Below are 12,576 nucleotides of genomic sequence, written 5' to 3'. Positions count from 1 at the left end.
CACTCACAATTCTTTCTTTCACAACTATGTGTTGGAGAAGTTTTTTTCATTTTGAAATAGTGTATATTTTATTTAATACATTTTCGCTAAAAATTTAGAAACAACTCGTGTTTTTGTTGATAAGGTATTCCCTGTTTCGTACATTAAGGTACTTACATCTGAATTCATGTTTAAGAAACAAGTTTCATCCACATAAAACATAAAGTTATTGACACAAGGACTACACCAATATTAACAGACTTGCCCACTCAAGATTCTCCCATTATAGCTACTAATAATGCCAAAATTTAATAATAAAACTATTTAAGATGATCAAACTATATATTGCTTATATTATACTTAATGTTCATCACTAGATGATGATTTATTTCTAAATCCAACTGTAGTTTCTTGTTTTACTTTCCTCTTCCATTTAATTAGTTTTATTCTATATCTTTCCTTCTTCCTTAGATGTTGTTGTAAAAAGAATTATAGAAGATTTTAGAAGATCACTCACAATTCTTAATATCTTAGAGTATCAACTTAATTCTTTTCCTCACTACTTTACATTCTGCAAAGTAGTGAGGTCTGTTTCTTTGCAGACACAAACTGTCGCCTTCGGTTTGTGGGTACTCCATGGTTGGACCATAACTTTGGTAACAACTTACACTGCATTGGTCATCCAAGTCTTTCACACTAGTAACCAAATTTACAACAAACAAACTCCACGTACTAAATTGTTTTCAGATTAGAGAGGTCGGGTAAAACTAGGAGACCTCCATGCAGTTGTTGTGGGAGGTTTTAACAGATGACCATTAAAATGAGTGATTTGTGACACGCAAGGTCCAGTTTAAATAAATCATCGAACGGCAATCTGTAATTTTTGGGCATAAAAAAGTTGTAAAATTTGTTAAATGATACAGAACATAAACCAAACCGCATGGACCGGTAAAATTAAGGCAGAAGTGTACGCAAATAACCATTTACGTCTGTTGCAGCTTAATGGCATACTATAAGTTAAACGAATTTATTACCGTTATTATTTTCGTGTAATGAATTTCGGTTTCATAACAATTACCTTTCAATCAGTGTTCATATCCAGCGGTTACTGAAGACGTATAAATAATTACCTGTGAAACATGAGGAAGGTGAGCGAGTGCATTGTGCGCACGGTTCCGAACTGAAATTAATTATGGTTTATTTCGTAGCTAACTGTAAAGTTTGCGCATTTATTCTCCACTAGTTTACAAGAACTTATGTCAATTATGTTCATACGAATATTATGAATTTTACGACGAGGAAGATTAATGCTTGCCATGCATTTCTCATCGAAGCCATTAGATACGCCCGTATCACGGTTAGTATAAATCATAATTTAAAATGTCGATTTTTAAATTACACCTTTGACATTTCGATTGTTGATTACAATCAATATACAGTTTGGTTGTTGTGCAATCAATACCGAACAATGTCAATAATTAATTGACTGTTACTTCTATTATGAAAATATTTATTTCATTATAAATAGTAGTTTGTGTAATTTAAATTTTCTGATTTGGGTCGAATAAAAAATTTAAAAAATCATTTAAAAGAAAATGTCACGTTAATAATCAAATTTTTTGTTCTAATTTAAAAAAAATATATATGAATAAAAGTAATATCGATTTTGTAGTTATTCTATGAGCTTAAACTATTTATAATTTAAATTACAATTTGTTCATTTTTAAGATTTAAAATTGCATTTAAATAATACGAGGGTGGTGTGAAAAGTTTCCGACCTAACAATGACACAACAGTTTTTAGATGAGGGAATAAAAAGAAGTCGCTTGGGGCTAGATCTGGTGAGTAAGGCGGATGGACAAGGAGTTTAAACCGTAATTTGTGGATTTTAATACATAAAATTCTTTTTCAAGTTTCTAAGACATAAAAATGATTATTTCTGAATTTTTTATATTTCATTGACTTTTTGAAAAATTCTGTTCTTCCATCAGGAATATCTCTTTTAAAATCATTTAAAATAATGCAGTATTATTTTGTACCCAGTTTCAAAAACTCTTCAATAAGCACAGAGCTTTTCACAACAACTGAAGCTTTTAACTGTTAGTTTTTCGTTACTGTTCTATTCAAATTTTATTCATTTAATAAAAAACTCAACTGAAAAACTATATTAAATGAATTTACATTTTAACAATATTTTTATGTTTATTAATCTAAAAATTTACTAAAATTTTTTATACTTATTTTAATTTCCTTTAAATTTATTAAATGTAATTGATTTTTAGAAAATTTCCTTTCTTACTTCAGGAATATCTATTTTAAAAATAATTTAATGTAGTTTTATTTTGTAGTCATTTTAGAAGCTTAAGTACATATTTTTAATTTTCTATAAAATTTAAATTCTTTTTAAATTTACTAAAAAACCTAAAAACTAAATTAATTTCTTAATCTATTAAATTTAATTGATTTTTAGAAAATTTCTTTTCTTAATTCAGGAATGTCTGTTTAAAAATAATGTAGCTTTTTTATGTAGTCACTTTAGAAGCTTAACTACCTATTTTTATATTGTATAGAATTCAAAATTCCTTTTAAAGTTACTAAAAAAACTAAAAATTATATTAATCACTTAATCTGTTATATTTAATTGATTTTTAGAAAATTTATTTTTTTACTTCAGGAATATCTGTATTAAAATAATTAAAAATAATGTTGTTTAATTTTGTAGTCACTTTAGAAGCTTAAGCATATATTTTTATTTTACTATATAATTTAAGTTTCTTTTAAATTTATTAAAAAAACTAAAAATTATATTAATTTGTTAATTTATTAAATTTAATTGATTTTTAGAAAATTTCCTTTCTTTCTTCAGAAATATCCATGTTAATATATATAATAATGTAACTAATGTCCAAAAATTATATTAATTTGTTAATCTTTTGAATTTAATTAATCTTGAGTAGTTTTTTTCTTTATTCAACAAACAGAGCTTTTAACAACAATTAAAGCTTTTAATTATTATTCAAAAAACTTTTCTGTTATTTATAGTTTTGTTTAATTGTCTTTTTATTTTTCCTCTTTCGCCGATCTTAATACCTTAACTGACAGAATGGATAACTATAAACAATTAATATATTAATTTAAAATTACCATTAAATAATATGGGTTTATTTTAAATTTACTAAAAAAACTTAAAAATATATTAATCATTAAATATTTTTAAAATTAATTTATTATTAGGAAAATTTAAAAGTATATAGTTTATTTTTTTCTACAATATTTAAGCTTTTAACAAGAATTGAAGCTTTCTACCACCTAGAAACTTCGTATTTCCCTAGAATTGAATTTTTGAAATAAAAATTCCCTAAAATTAATTTTTTTTGTAATAAGGAGTTTATTTATAATATTATTTACAATTAAAAATTAATTTTTTTATGCTTGTCAATTTTAGAAATGTTCAGTAACAATAATATATATAATTTATAAAAATTATTCATAATTGTGTGAATTTTAATAATAACATTTTTATCTTATTTTTATCTATAACTTATTTATTATTATTTGTTAATAAATTAAGAAAAGTTATAAAGAAGTTATATATTTATTTTTTCCTGTATTTAAGTGTGTATTTATTTAAAAAACACACCAACAAACACAGATCTTTTAACAACAATTAAAGCTTTCAGCTATTATCTGAATACTTCGTAATATTTATATGCATAGTTCTGAAAATCTGCTTTTAATTTTTCGTGACAACCTCCGTCAACAATTTGCCCATTTAAACCGCCACAAGAGGCAACAACTCGCGTCCCGCCCCGACCCGTTACCATCGACAAACACGAACAGGTTGTCGCCCCGAAACCCGACGGCACCCAACCCCTAATTAACCCCGCAGTGGATGCCATCCAGGACGTGGAGGCATTACCACCGATCCCGGTCATCTTGGTCGTTTTGGCGCAAGAGATCGGTCTCGGGGACAGCTGCAACAACATGTGGATTGTGGACCGTGCGGCTGCGGCTGCGCAATCGGCACGACGCCGCATGTTCCTGACAGTGTCATATGTGCGGTCCTCCGAAGCGTACGTCTCAACCTCTCAGCAGTCCGACCTCTCTTGAGCCAGTCCAAGAGATCCGTTCAACGTCGAGGCGACGCTCTTCGCCGCTTCGCGTGCCCGTTTCTTGTGTTTTTGTTGTGTGTGCGTGAACATTTTTCCACCGGATTCGGATTCGTTTTCTTCTGCGTTTGGTGTTTCGTTCTGTGTTGGCAGTACCATCACCGGCCTTCGTTTCCGTAAGTACCATCGTGGTGTCCCGCTTTGTCGAACGATTTATTTGAAACGTTGCAATTTCGGGACGGTGCGGCGTTTTTGGGTTCGGTACAATTTCTCGGAATCGGACACGAAACCCAGGTCAGGTTTGTTGTACCGATGGTTACGGATTGGTACTTGGGGCTCCGTTCTCTCTTCTGTTTGTGTTGGCCGCTCTCCTGCCTCCGAGATTCGTTCTTTATCTGAACGTGTACATCTACCTCGCATTATTTCTCGTGATATTCGATAAATCACGGCGATTTTAATGCTCGATAATTAGTAGAAGCGGTGCGTTGGTTCTGGTTATCGGTTTTTGAGAGCACTTTGTAATTGCTGATTTTAATTAGGGCTCGACGATTGTGTTTTTGCCCGGCGATTTAAATGGCTTTTATTCACTTTCAATGGTCAACGCTGCGAAGTTTTTAATTTATTTCATTTTGTAAATGCGAACCTCCTGCCCGTTGAAAATTTAAATAACCGTGATTAATTTATAATTTAACAAACTAAAAACTAAATAAATATTAAATTGATTTTAATCAAGTTTCTCAACTTTAATAAAGCCTAAAAATTTTACGAGGCACATAAAATATTATTTCAATTTAATTTTCATGTTTAAAATAACTAATAAATTTAAACATATTTCAATAAAGTTTTACATTTTCCACTTATATGGTTCGTTGATAAATTTGTAAATTACTGTTAAGCTAATGTTTAATTGGCAATAAAACATAGTGTAGCCATTTTTGAATTATAATTAAATTTCTGGTAGAATTCATTTTATACAAATATTCATAAATTCCGTAAAACTGTATATGTAATTAATTAATGCATTTTTTATTAATCAAAATGTTAATTCCAAATTTACATATAAACGTTTTATTTTCACAATTTCCAAACCAAATAACGAGTCAGTTTTTGGATACTCTAAAATAATGTTCTATAGTTTTTCTGTCATTAAAATTATAGGAAACTAAAAATATATTGAATGACGTTTAACAAACAATAAAGTTAACTATTTTAAAGTGAATGAGGTAAATTAAAAATAATATTTTATTTTATATGTAATCGTTTTAAACTTAAATAAATTAAAAAATTCTTTTATAATTTATTAACAAATAATAAAACAGCATGACACAAGATGTTAATATTAGTTAAATTGAAAAAAATCCATTTTGAACGAATGTACATAAATTGTAAAAAACATTGACATTGAATTTTAATTAAATTTCTGGTATAATAATTAATTATAATACAAATATTCATTAATTCTGTGTAATTGATTAGTGCATTTTGTATTAACCAAATATTAATCAGAAATTTACATATAAACATTTTTTTATAAATTTACCACCACTTTTTTTGAAACTTCAAAATTACATTCGATGACTTCAATCGTTAATATTGAAGGAAATTAAATATTTATTGAATGACATCTACCTGGCAACAAAGTTAATTATTTTAAAACGAAGAAATGTAAATTAAAAGTAAAATTTTGCACGAATGTACCTAAGAAAATTGACATTTTTAAATTATAATTAAATTTCTGGTACAAAATATTAATTAGAAATTCTTAAACATTTTATTTTATCAATTTCCGTCTAAAATAATGAGTCAATTTTTTGGAAACGTCAAAATTACGTTCGTAAAATTAAAGAAAATTAAACATTTATTGAATTTCGTTTAACTAACAACCAAGTCAATTGTTTTAAAACGAAGAAATTTGGTAAATTATAAGTAAAATATTATTTGTATTCTTATTAAATCTATATAAATTAAATCATGCATTTCAAATCTATTAACAAGTAATTAAAATTTTAATATTAGTGAAATTTTTTATTCAGAAATTTCGTATAAAATGTATTAAACATACATTCAAAAAATTTTTTAATAATAAGAATAATAATTTGAAATTTATATATAAACTTCTTATTTATCAATTTCAGAATAAAATAATGTATCAACTCTAAAAAGGTCTTATATTATTTGTCAGTCGTCAAAATTAAAGGAAATAAAAAGTAATTATTTTATATGTAAAAATTTAAATAAATTAAAACATTGGCAAATAACTAAACAGTATGTTACATAATTTTAATATTAGTTAAATTTTTGAAACGGCCTTATTTTAAAATTATAAAATTTTTAACTTCTAATAATCTGTGTTGTTACTTTAATAATTTTAGAATTTAAGTTATTGTGGAGAGTTGTCTATAATAATTTTATTGACAATAAAAAATAATGTAACATTTTTTTTAATTATAATAAAAACCATAAAATTATTTAATACAAAATATTCATAAATTCTTTAAAATTGTATATTTAATTAATTCCTTAATCCCCTTAATATTGGTACCAGATATAGAAGAAATGTGTGTAACCTCTACATATTAATAATATTTTATTATAAATTTAAAAGAATTGGTAAAATCTGTTCCTTTTGTAACTTTGTCTAATGTCATTTTTACATACACCTTAAAATTTTCGTTAATAATTCACATAATAATTTTATTGGCAATAAGTTAATTTAACTATTTTTAATTATAATAAAATCCAGAAAACTATTTAATACGAAATAACCATAAATTGTTTAAAATTGTATGAATATTAATAATAAGTTAAATATTTTATTATTATTTGTTAATAAATATTGTATTAGTATATAGTATTAGTATACATAAATTCTAAAAAATGTAATTAATAATTATATTTTCTTGATAATTTGAATATTATTCCTGGTCTGTAATAAAAAAGCTTGTAACTATTTTTTAATATTATTTAATGTGATTCTGTGCGAATATAATAAGAATTTTATTAATAAATAATTATACTATTATCTAATAATAATTTGAATTAATTTTATAATGAGCTTTAACGGTTGAACAATCTGAGTAATTAATTACGAAATTTATCTGCATACTGTAATTATAATTTTTATCAATTTTAATTATATTTACACAACATTATATTACAGAACAACCTTAAACCTATAAACTATTAGCAAAAAAAAATAAATATTAATTCAATATATTTTATACTTATTATACGAAAGCCATTTCCAACAGGTAAACTCGAATAAAGATTCACCCAGCTTTTATATACATTTACCCCCATTAAAAACAATTTTTATAGTCGATACCAACAAGTGAACTTTCCAGGTAATAAAATAAGTTTAAAACGTGTTCGCTAACAATGGAAAAATGTTCTTTTAGACATAATAAAATAATGGGTGGCTTCCGGTGAACGAGAAAACTTCGTCCTGAGATTATGGGGGGATTTACATTATTAAATGTTACGCTTCCAATTAAAACAGCATTTCGTTAAGCGTTGCTCAGTTAAAAAATACTTGACCGGCATTAAAAATAACGAATTTTTAAATGTTATTGTTATAATTTTAAGTAAACATTAATATTTTGATTTATCGTCGAAATTAATACCGGCAGTTAGTGTAACATATAGAATATTTTTAAATTGTAAATCAGGATTTGTATTTCGATTAACTGGCAATATTTTACACCGGTTTACTGTGCGGTATTAAATATTTATTGACCAGTTCGATTTTAAATATTTTATTAATGTTTTATTTGCGTATTAAAATTCGTTGTTGAATAATGCGCCCGTTTCCTGTAGTTCGGGCCTACGTAAAATAACTCGTATTTCTGCAGTAAGTAACAGGATATTTGGCCAAAAATTGTTTTCCATTTATGCTGGTGGTTACGATGACAGGTATAATTAGAAAATACCTGGCAAAAGTTTCAATTTCCATTGTAGCCGGGTAATTTTATATGTACAATTACAACATTTTCTGTGTGCAGATTTACGTAATGGTGTAACCGTAACTTTGTGTCTGTGAGTTTATATTATAAACGGAACAAGCCTTTTGTCTTTGTTACATTCAGATGACAAGCCCAAATCCGTCTCGAAAAACATTTCAAATTTAATTTACCGCTGAAAGCATACGATTATCTCGGATCTACCTGTTCCATGCCTTTGAATGAGGGACGTATTTAACTCTTGTTTGGAGAATAGTCAGCCCGGTCTCCCTGTGCATTGTGCATCTTGTAAAAGCTTAATATGTAAAACAAACAAACTGGAATTGTTGTTTTTTAATATCCCCCCTTTGGTACCCGGACGGGCGCCGTTTTGCTCCGCTTTTAAACCCGTGTAATTGTGTTATTATTATTATTACATCCTGTGTTTTTTTAAGTGGCTTCGGGCGATGGGGTTGATTTCAAGACGGAATCGACGTGCAGCATCCGACACTGGTGTCCGTTCGCTTTCGCGTGTACTTAATTTTATTCCATTACCGAATGTTGTGTGGAGAAAAAGCAGCGAGGAAATTGACCCCCTCGCTGAAATCTTGTTTTTTATTTCGACTTCGGCGTGCCCCATTAAAAATTTATAACACGGAAAGTGCCACTCAAATTAACCGGATCCATCCCGTGGGATTCTGTTTTTTTTTTATTAAGTAAGGACGGAACTATTCAAGTAAAACAAACTGACTGTAGTATTGTGCGTTTTGTGGGGTGATGCGATTCCGACGAAACACAATCTATTTCCGCAGTTGAAACCCCACAAGACTGTGTCTTCCTGTGGCTGCCGCGTGCAGGTGCATAGGAAATTTTAGGTATTGCTTGGGCTGGGGCTCGTCGGTGGATGTTTCCCATCAGTCAGTTGCCAGACTAGACGGAGAAAACAGTCTTGCCTGGCCTGAACTGAATTTTTTAAAAAGTACATAGCCACAGCCATATTGTGATATCTATGACAGTTTCTGAAAAATTTATGAGTATTGACTTTTGTCAGATTTTAAAAAGATCTATAATTAAGATATTTGATATTTTTGATAAATTATGAGAGATTTAATGTGGTTCTTTATAAGCAAAAGAGTGTGACCGACTCTATTTTACTTATGTTTTTAAAAAACAAGTTATTAATTCAGACACGAAAAATTTATGACATATTACTTTTAATTTTAGTTCAGATGCAATCATAATATTTTATATTTTATTTAAAATAATTACATTATATTATTTTAATAATTATTAAGTTTGTACATAAATCACAAAGTTTTTACTTAAATAAATATTAAATAATGTCATAGAAATAGAGCACTTATATATTAAACAATTTAAACATAAATTAAAATCAATTGTTAATATTTTGTCGGGATCCCTTTGTTCATTATAACCGTCTGTAAACGACGAGAACATATTCAACGAGACATCGACAACTATCGTTTGAAATTAAATTCAGCGACTCTTCAATTAATAATCTCAATTCATCTAAATTTGATGATTGTTTTGATGTTTTAATGAAAACTTTATGTCGTTCTATAAGTTTTCAATTGGACTGAGATCCAGACTTTGCGAGTTGTGAGTAGAAAATTTCAATATTTTTGTCTTTTAACCACCAACAACTGCATGTATTGGTAAATTATCATTGGCAAATGGTTCCATTACACCTTTCATGATGTCTCTATATACGAAATGGTTCATTTTACTAATAATTTTTTGTAAATGTCCTATTCCATTCCAAGGAAAGGAATTTCAAACCTAAACTTTTTCTCCATCGTATCACAAACTATATATCTGGGGTCCAAACTTTTATTAGGACGATAGATTTATTTTTTAACATTTGATCTTATTCTATTAAACGTAGATTCATATTCTCTTTGGATACCAATAGTTTCTTTAATGAAATATGTCCTTGCAAGTTTTGTTCATTCAGTCGACGACTGATTGTTCTGTTAAATAATGTCCTAATTAATTCACTTTTTATTTACCTACAGAGCAATTTTACAGTTTACAATTTTTTCCATTCCATTTCCAATTTTTCTGTCAATAAAAGAATTTGTTTTTGTGTTAGGACATTTACATATTGCATTTTCAATTTAGTGAGTTATTTCATATTTATTAATAAGCGTATTAAACCATTTTTCGGAAGCATCATAAGTTTTTTGGATATCAACAATATTTAGACTTAGATGTTTCATGTTAATTAGGATCTTCCTCTTCTCTGGAGAGCAGTGTTTCTTTCTTTTCCCTTAATTTTAAAATATAATATAAATCTTACTAAGAATAAATGCTTATTTTTAAGAGTATTGTTAAATAGTGACAAAAAATAAATACATATGAATATTTCTTTGGTCAACCAAATCAGACTAAGAAGTACATTCTTTATGTTGAGTGGACAATATTTGAATTAAATACTTTTACGGAACATCTTACAAAATGTATGTATGTTTTTAAGTTTTATGCTATTTCTCTGACCACCACTGTAAGTATAAAAAATGTATGTAAATATTGTAATGTTTTACCTTGTAAAAAAAATATATACAAAAAAGTTGTTATCTTGAAATTTATGAATATATTTCAGAAAAATGGATAGAGATTTCAGTATTTGGTTCGTGTTTTCAAAAAATTGAGCTCTGTTCACTTATTTCAATTTATTTCTATCTGAAATTTCTCTTAACAAACAAAAACAACCAATTTGGGACTTCCTGTATATAATAAATAATTGTAATTGATAACACAAGCATAAAATGAATATTTATTTTGAAATTATGATTGTTAATAATTATAATTGTAAATGCTCAGTAAGTAATAATCAAATAAAAATTATGTATGTGTACCATCTACTTGTTATACAACTTGTCCAACTTGTTGTAATAAGTGTTGTTCAATTTCTTGTACAACTTGTCCAATTTATGATTAATGAATTATTAAAGTGCAATTGAATTTTGTGAGCAATTACACGCTCAAATTTGCATTTCATTTCATAATAGAAGATTAAAAAGTAATAATATTCTAGGCAGTAATATAATCAAGTAAATCATCGGCGCAATGCTAACACATCGGCAAAAATTTTGCCTCTGGCCTCTGGAGGAGTCCTAGCTTGAACTGAAAAAATTGGAAAATCCAACAACAGTTACAAATCAAAAATAGCCTCATTTTTTATATTACAGCTTAAACTGCGGCCACTCGATCTATTTCAAATAACTAATGTTGATTTATTGATCGTCAAATTGAACAAGATTGCTTGTTAATGTTCCTTTTTTATGTGGTCATCATTAATGTACCAACGGTTCGTTAATACGCCCGTATTTGTCCAATAAAGTCGAAATAAATTAAAGACATGTTTCCGAAAACATTTTTTCTTTAACTAACACCACACGAAACTCGTAAACGTCACATTAATAATCGGAGTTGACAAACTTCCCAGTCCATTTTTACTGAATGACAAATTTACCAAATCGTTTGTTATTTTAACTCGTTCTTTTAACTTTCCGTCAAGTCTTTGTGGACTAATCCGCCGGGATTAACAGGACCCAAACTACAAATACACCATGGGGTTTAATTAATGCCTCCTATTAGTATTAATGTAATTCATAATAAAAATTTTTATTTGTCCATAAAATGTCGATTAGGACGATGGAAATTAATTTACTTATTCCATTGTATAATGCATAAATTAACTATCATTTGCATACATAACCAAGTTGAAACAGTCTCGGGTCGGGATACCAAATAAATATTTGCACTGCCACTATCGTTACATAGTTAGTTACACAATACTGACCAAAATATATAATATAGATAATAAATAACTGTTTAAAATAAATAAAATTAATTTTTAGGGCTGTGCTAATACACCGACACCCTAATAGACTTTGGTGGTCCAAAAATTCCTGTTGTCGCTTTGAGCCCCATTAATTTTATATAAATAAATAGTCTTTGACATTCAAAAATGAAAATTAATTCAGCTTCTCCCCTCCCAACGTAGTGTTAACAGGAAAACGACTGGAAGTCGTCGAGAACTTCAAATAAAAATGCGAACTCTCCCACAATAAATTGTCTCATTTTTCTTCGGCCACAATGTAATACTCGACAAAGGAAAACTAGTTACCACAGGTAAACAGGAAATTTTCGCGTTAACTGCGCTTTTCCGCAACTAGAGCGTTAAACTCCGTTGTCGGCGTACGTTTTTGGAGTCGGTTAATTTTGCAGCGCGACCAAAAAGAACGACATAAATTCACCTACTTCAATTATTTTGATATATACTTTAGTTCTGTATGCATCAAGTCACTTTAAAATTTATAGATGCCTATTTTAATATCTCATTGCGCTTTAATCCGATGCAAAATGTACCGGGACTAATTTTAAATTCAATTACCTCAAATACGAGAGCGAGATTTCTGACTCGGATGTTTTTCTGATTTATGTATGACAGAATTTATTTTTCTCGTTTAAAGCACTCGAGGAAAAAGAATGTTTAAATTTATTAAGACTTACGTTTTAAATAA

The 12,576-nt window shown here is 28.0% G+C and overlaps 1 protein-coding gene and 1 long non-coding RNA gene across 3 annotated transcripts in view; one reads left to right on the top strand and one right to left on the bottom strand.

The window, feature by feature from the left end:
- Window positions 1-311: 311 nt before the first annotated feature.
- LOC126265629 (uncharacterized) lies at window positions 312-1,199 on the bottom strand. The gene is made up of 2 exons (XR_007548132.1): window positions 1,058-1,199; window positions 312-989 (listed from the first exon to the last, which is right to left on the bottom strand). It is a non-coding gene; the product is annotated as an uncharacterized LOC126265629 (long non-coding RNA).
- A 2,854-nt stretch (window positions 1,200-4,053) lies between these two features.
- The window catches only part of LOC109600839 (rho guanine nucleotide exchange factor 10), a 154,185-nt gene continuing 145,662 nt past the window's right edge, over window positions 4,054-12,576 (top strand). For both annotated transcript variants that reach the window (XM_049968152.1, XM_049968151.1), the window contains exon 1: window positions 4,054-4,264. The gene's annotated coding sequence lies outside the window, so the exon portion shown is untranslated. The remainder of the gene's footprint in view (window positions 4,265-12,576) is intronic.

The sequence above is a fragment of the Aethina tumida genome, chromosome 5 (genome assembly GCF_024364675.1).
Source record: "Aethina tumida isolate Nest 87 chromosome 5, icAetTumi1.1, whole genome shotgun sequence".
NCBI lineage: Eukaryota > Metazoa > Arthropoda > Insecta > Coleoptera > Nitidulidae > Aethina > Aethina tumida.
Note: the sequence above shows the minus strand (reverse complement) of the source record. Positions and strands in the feature narration are given on the sequence as shown.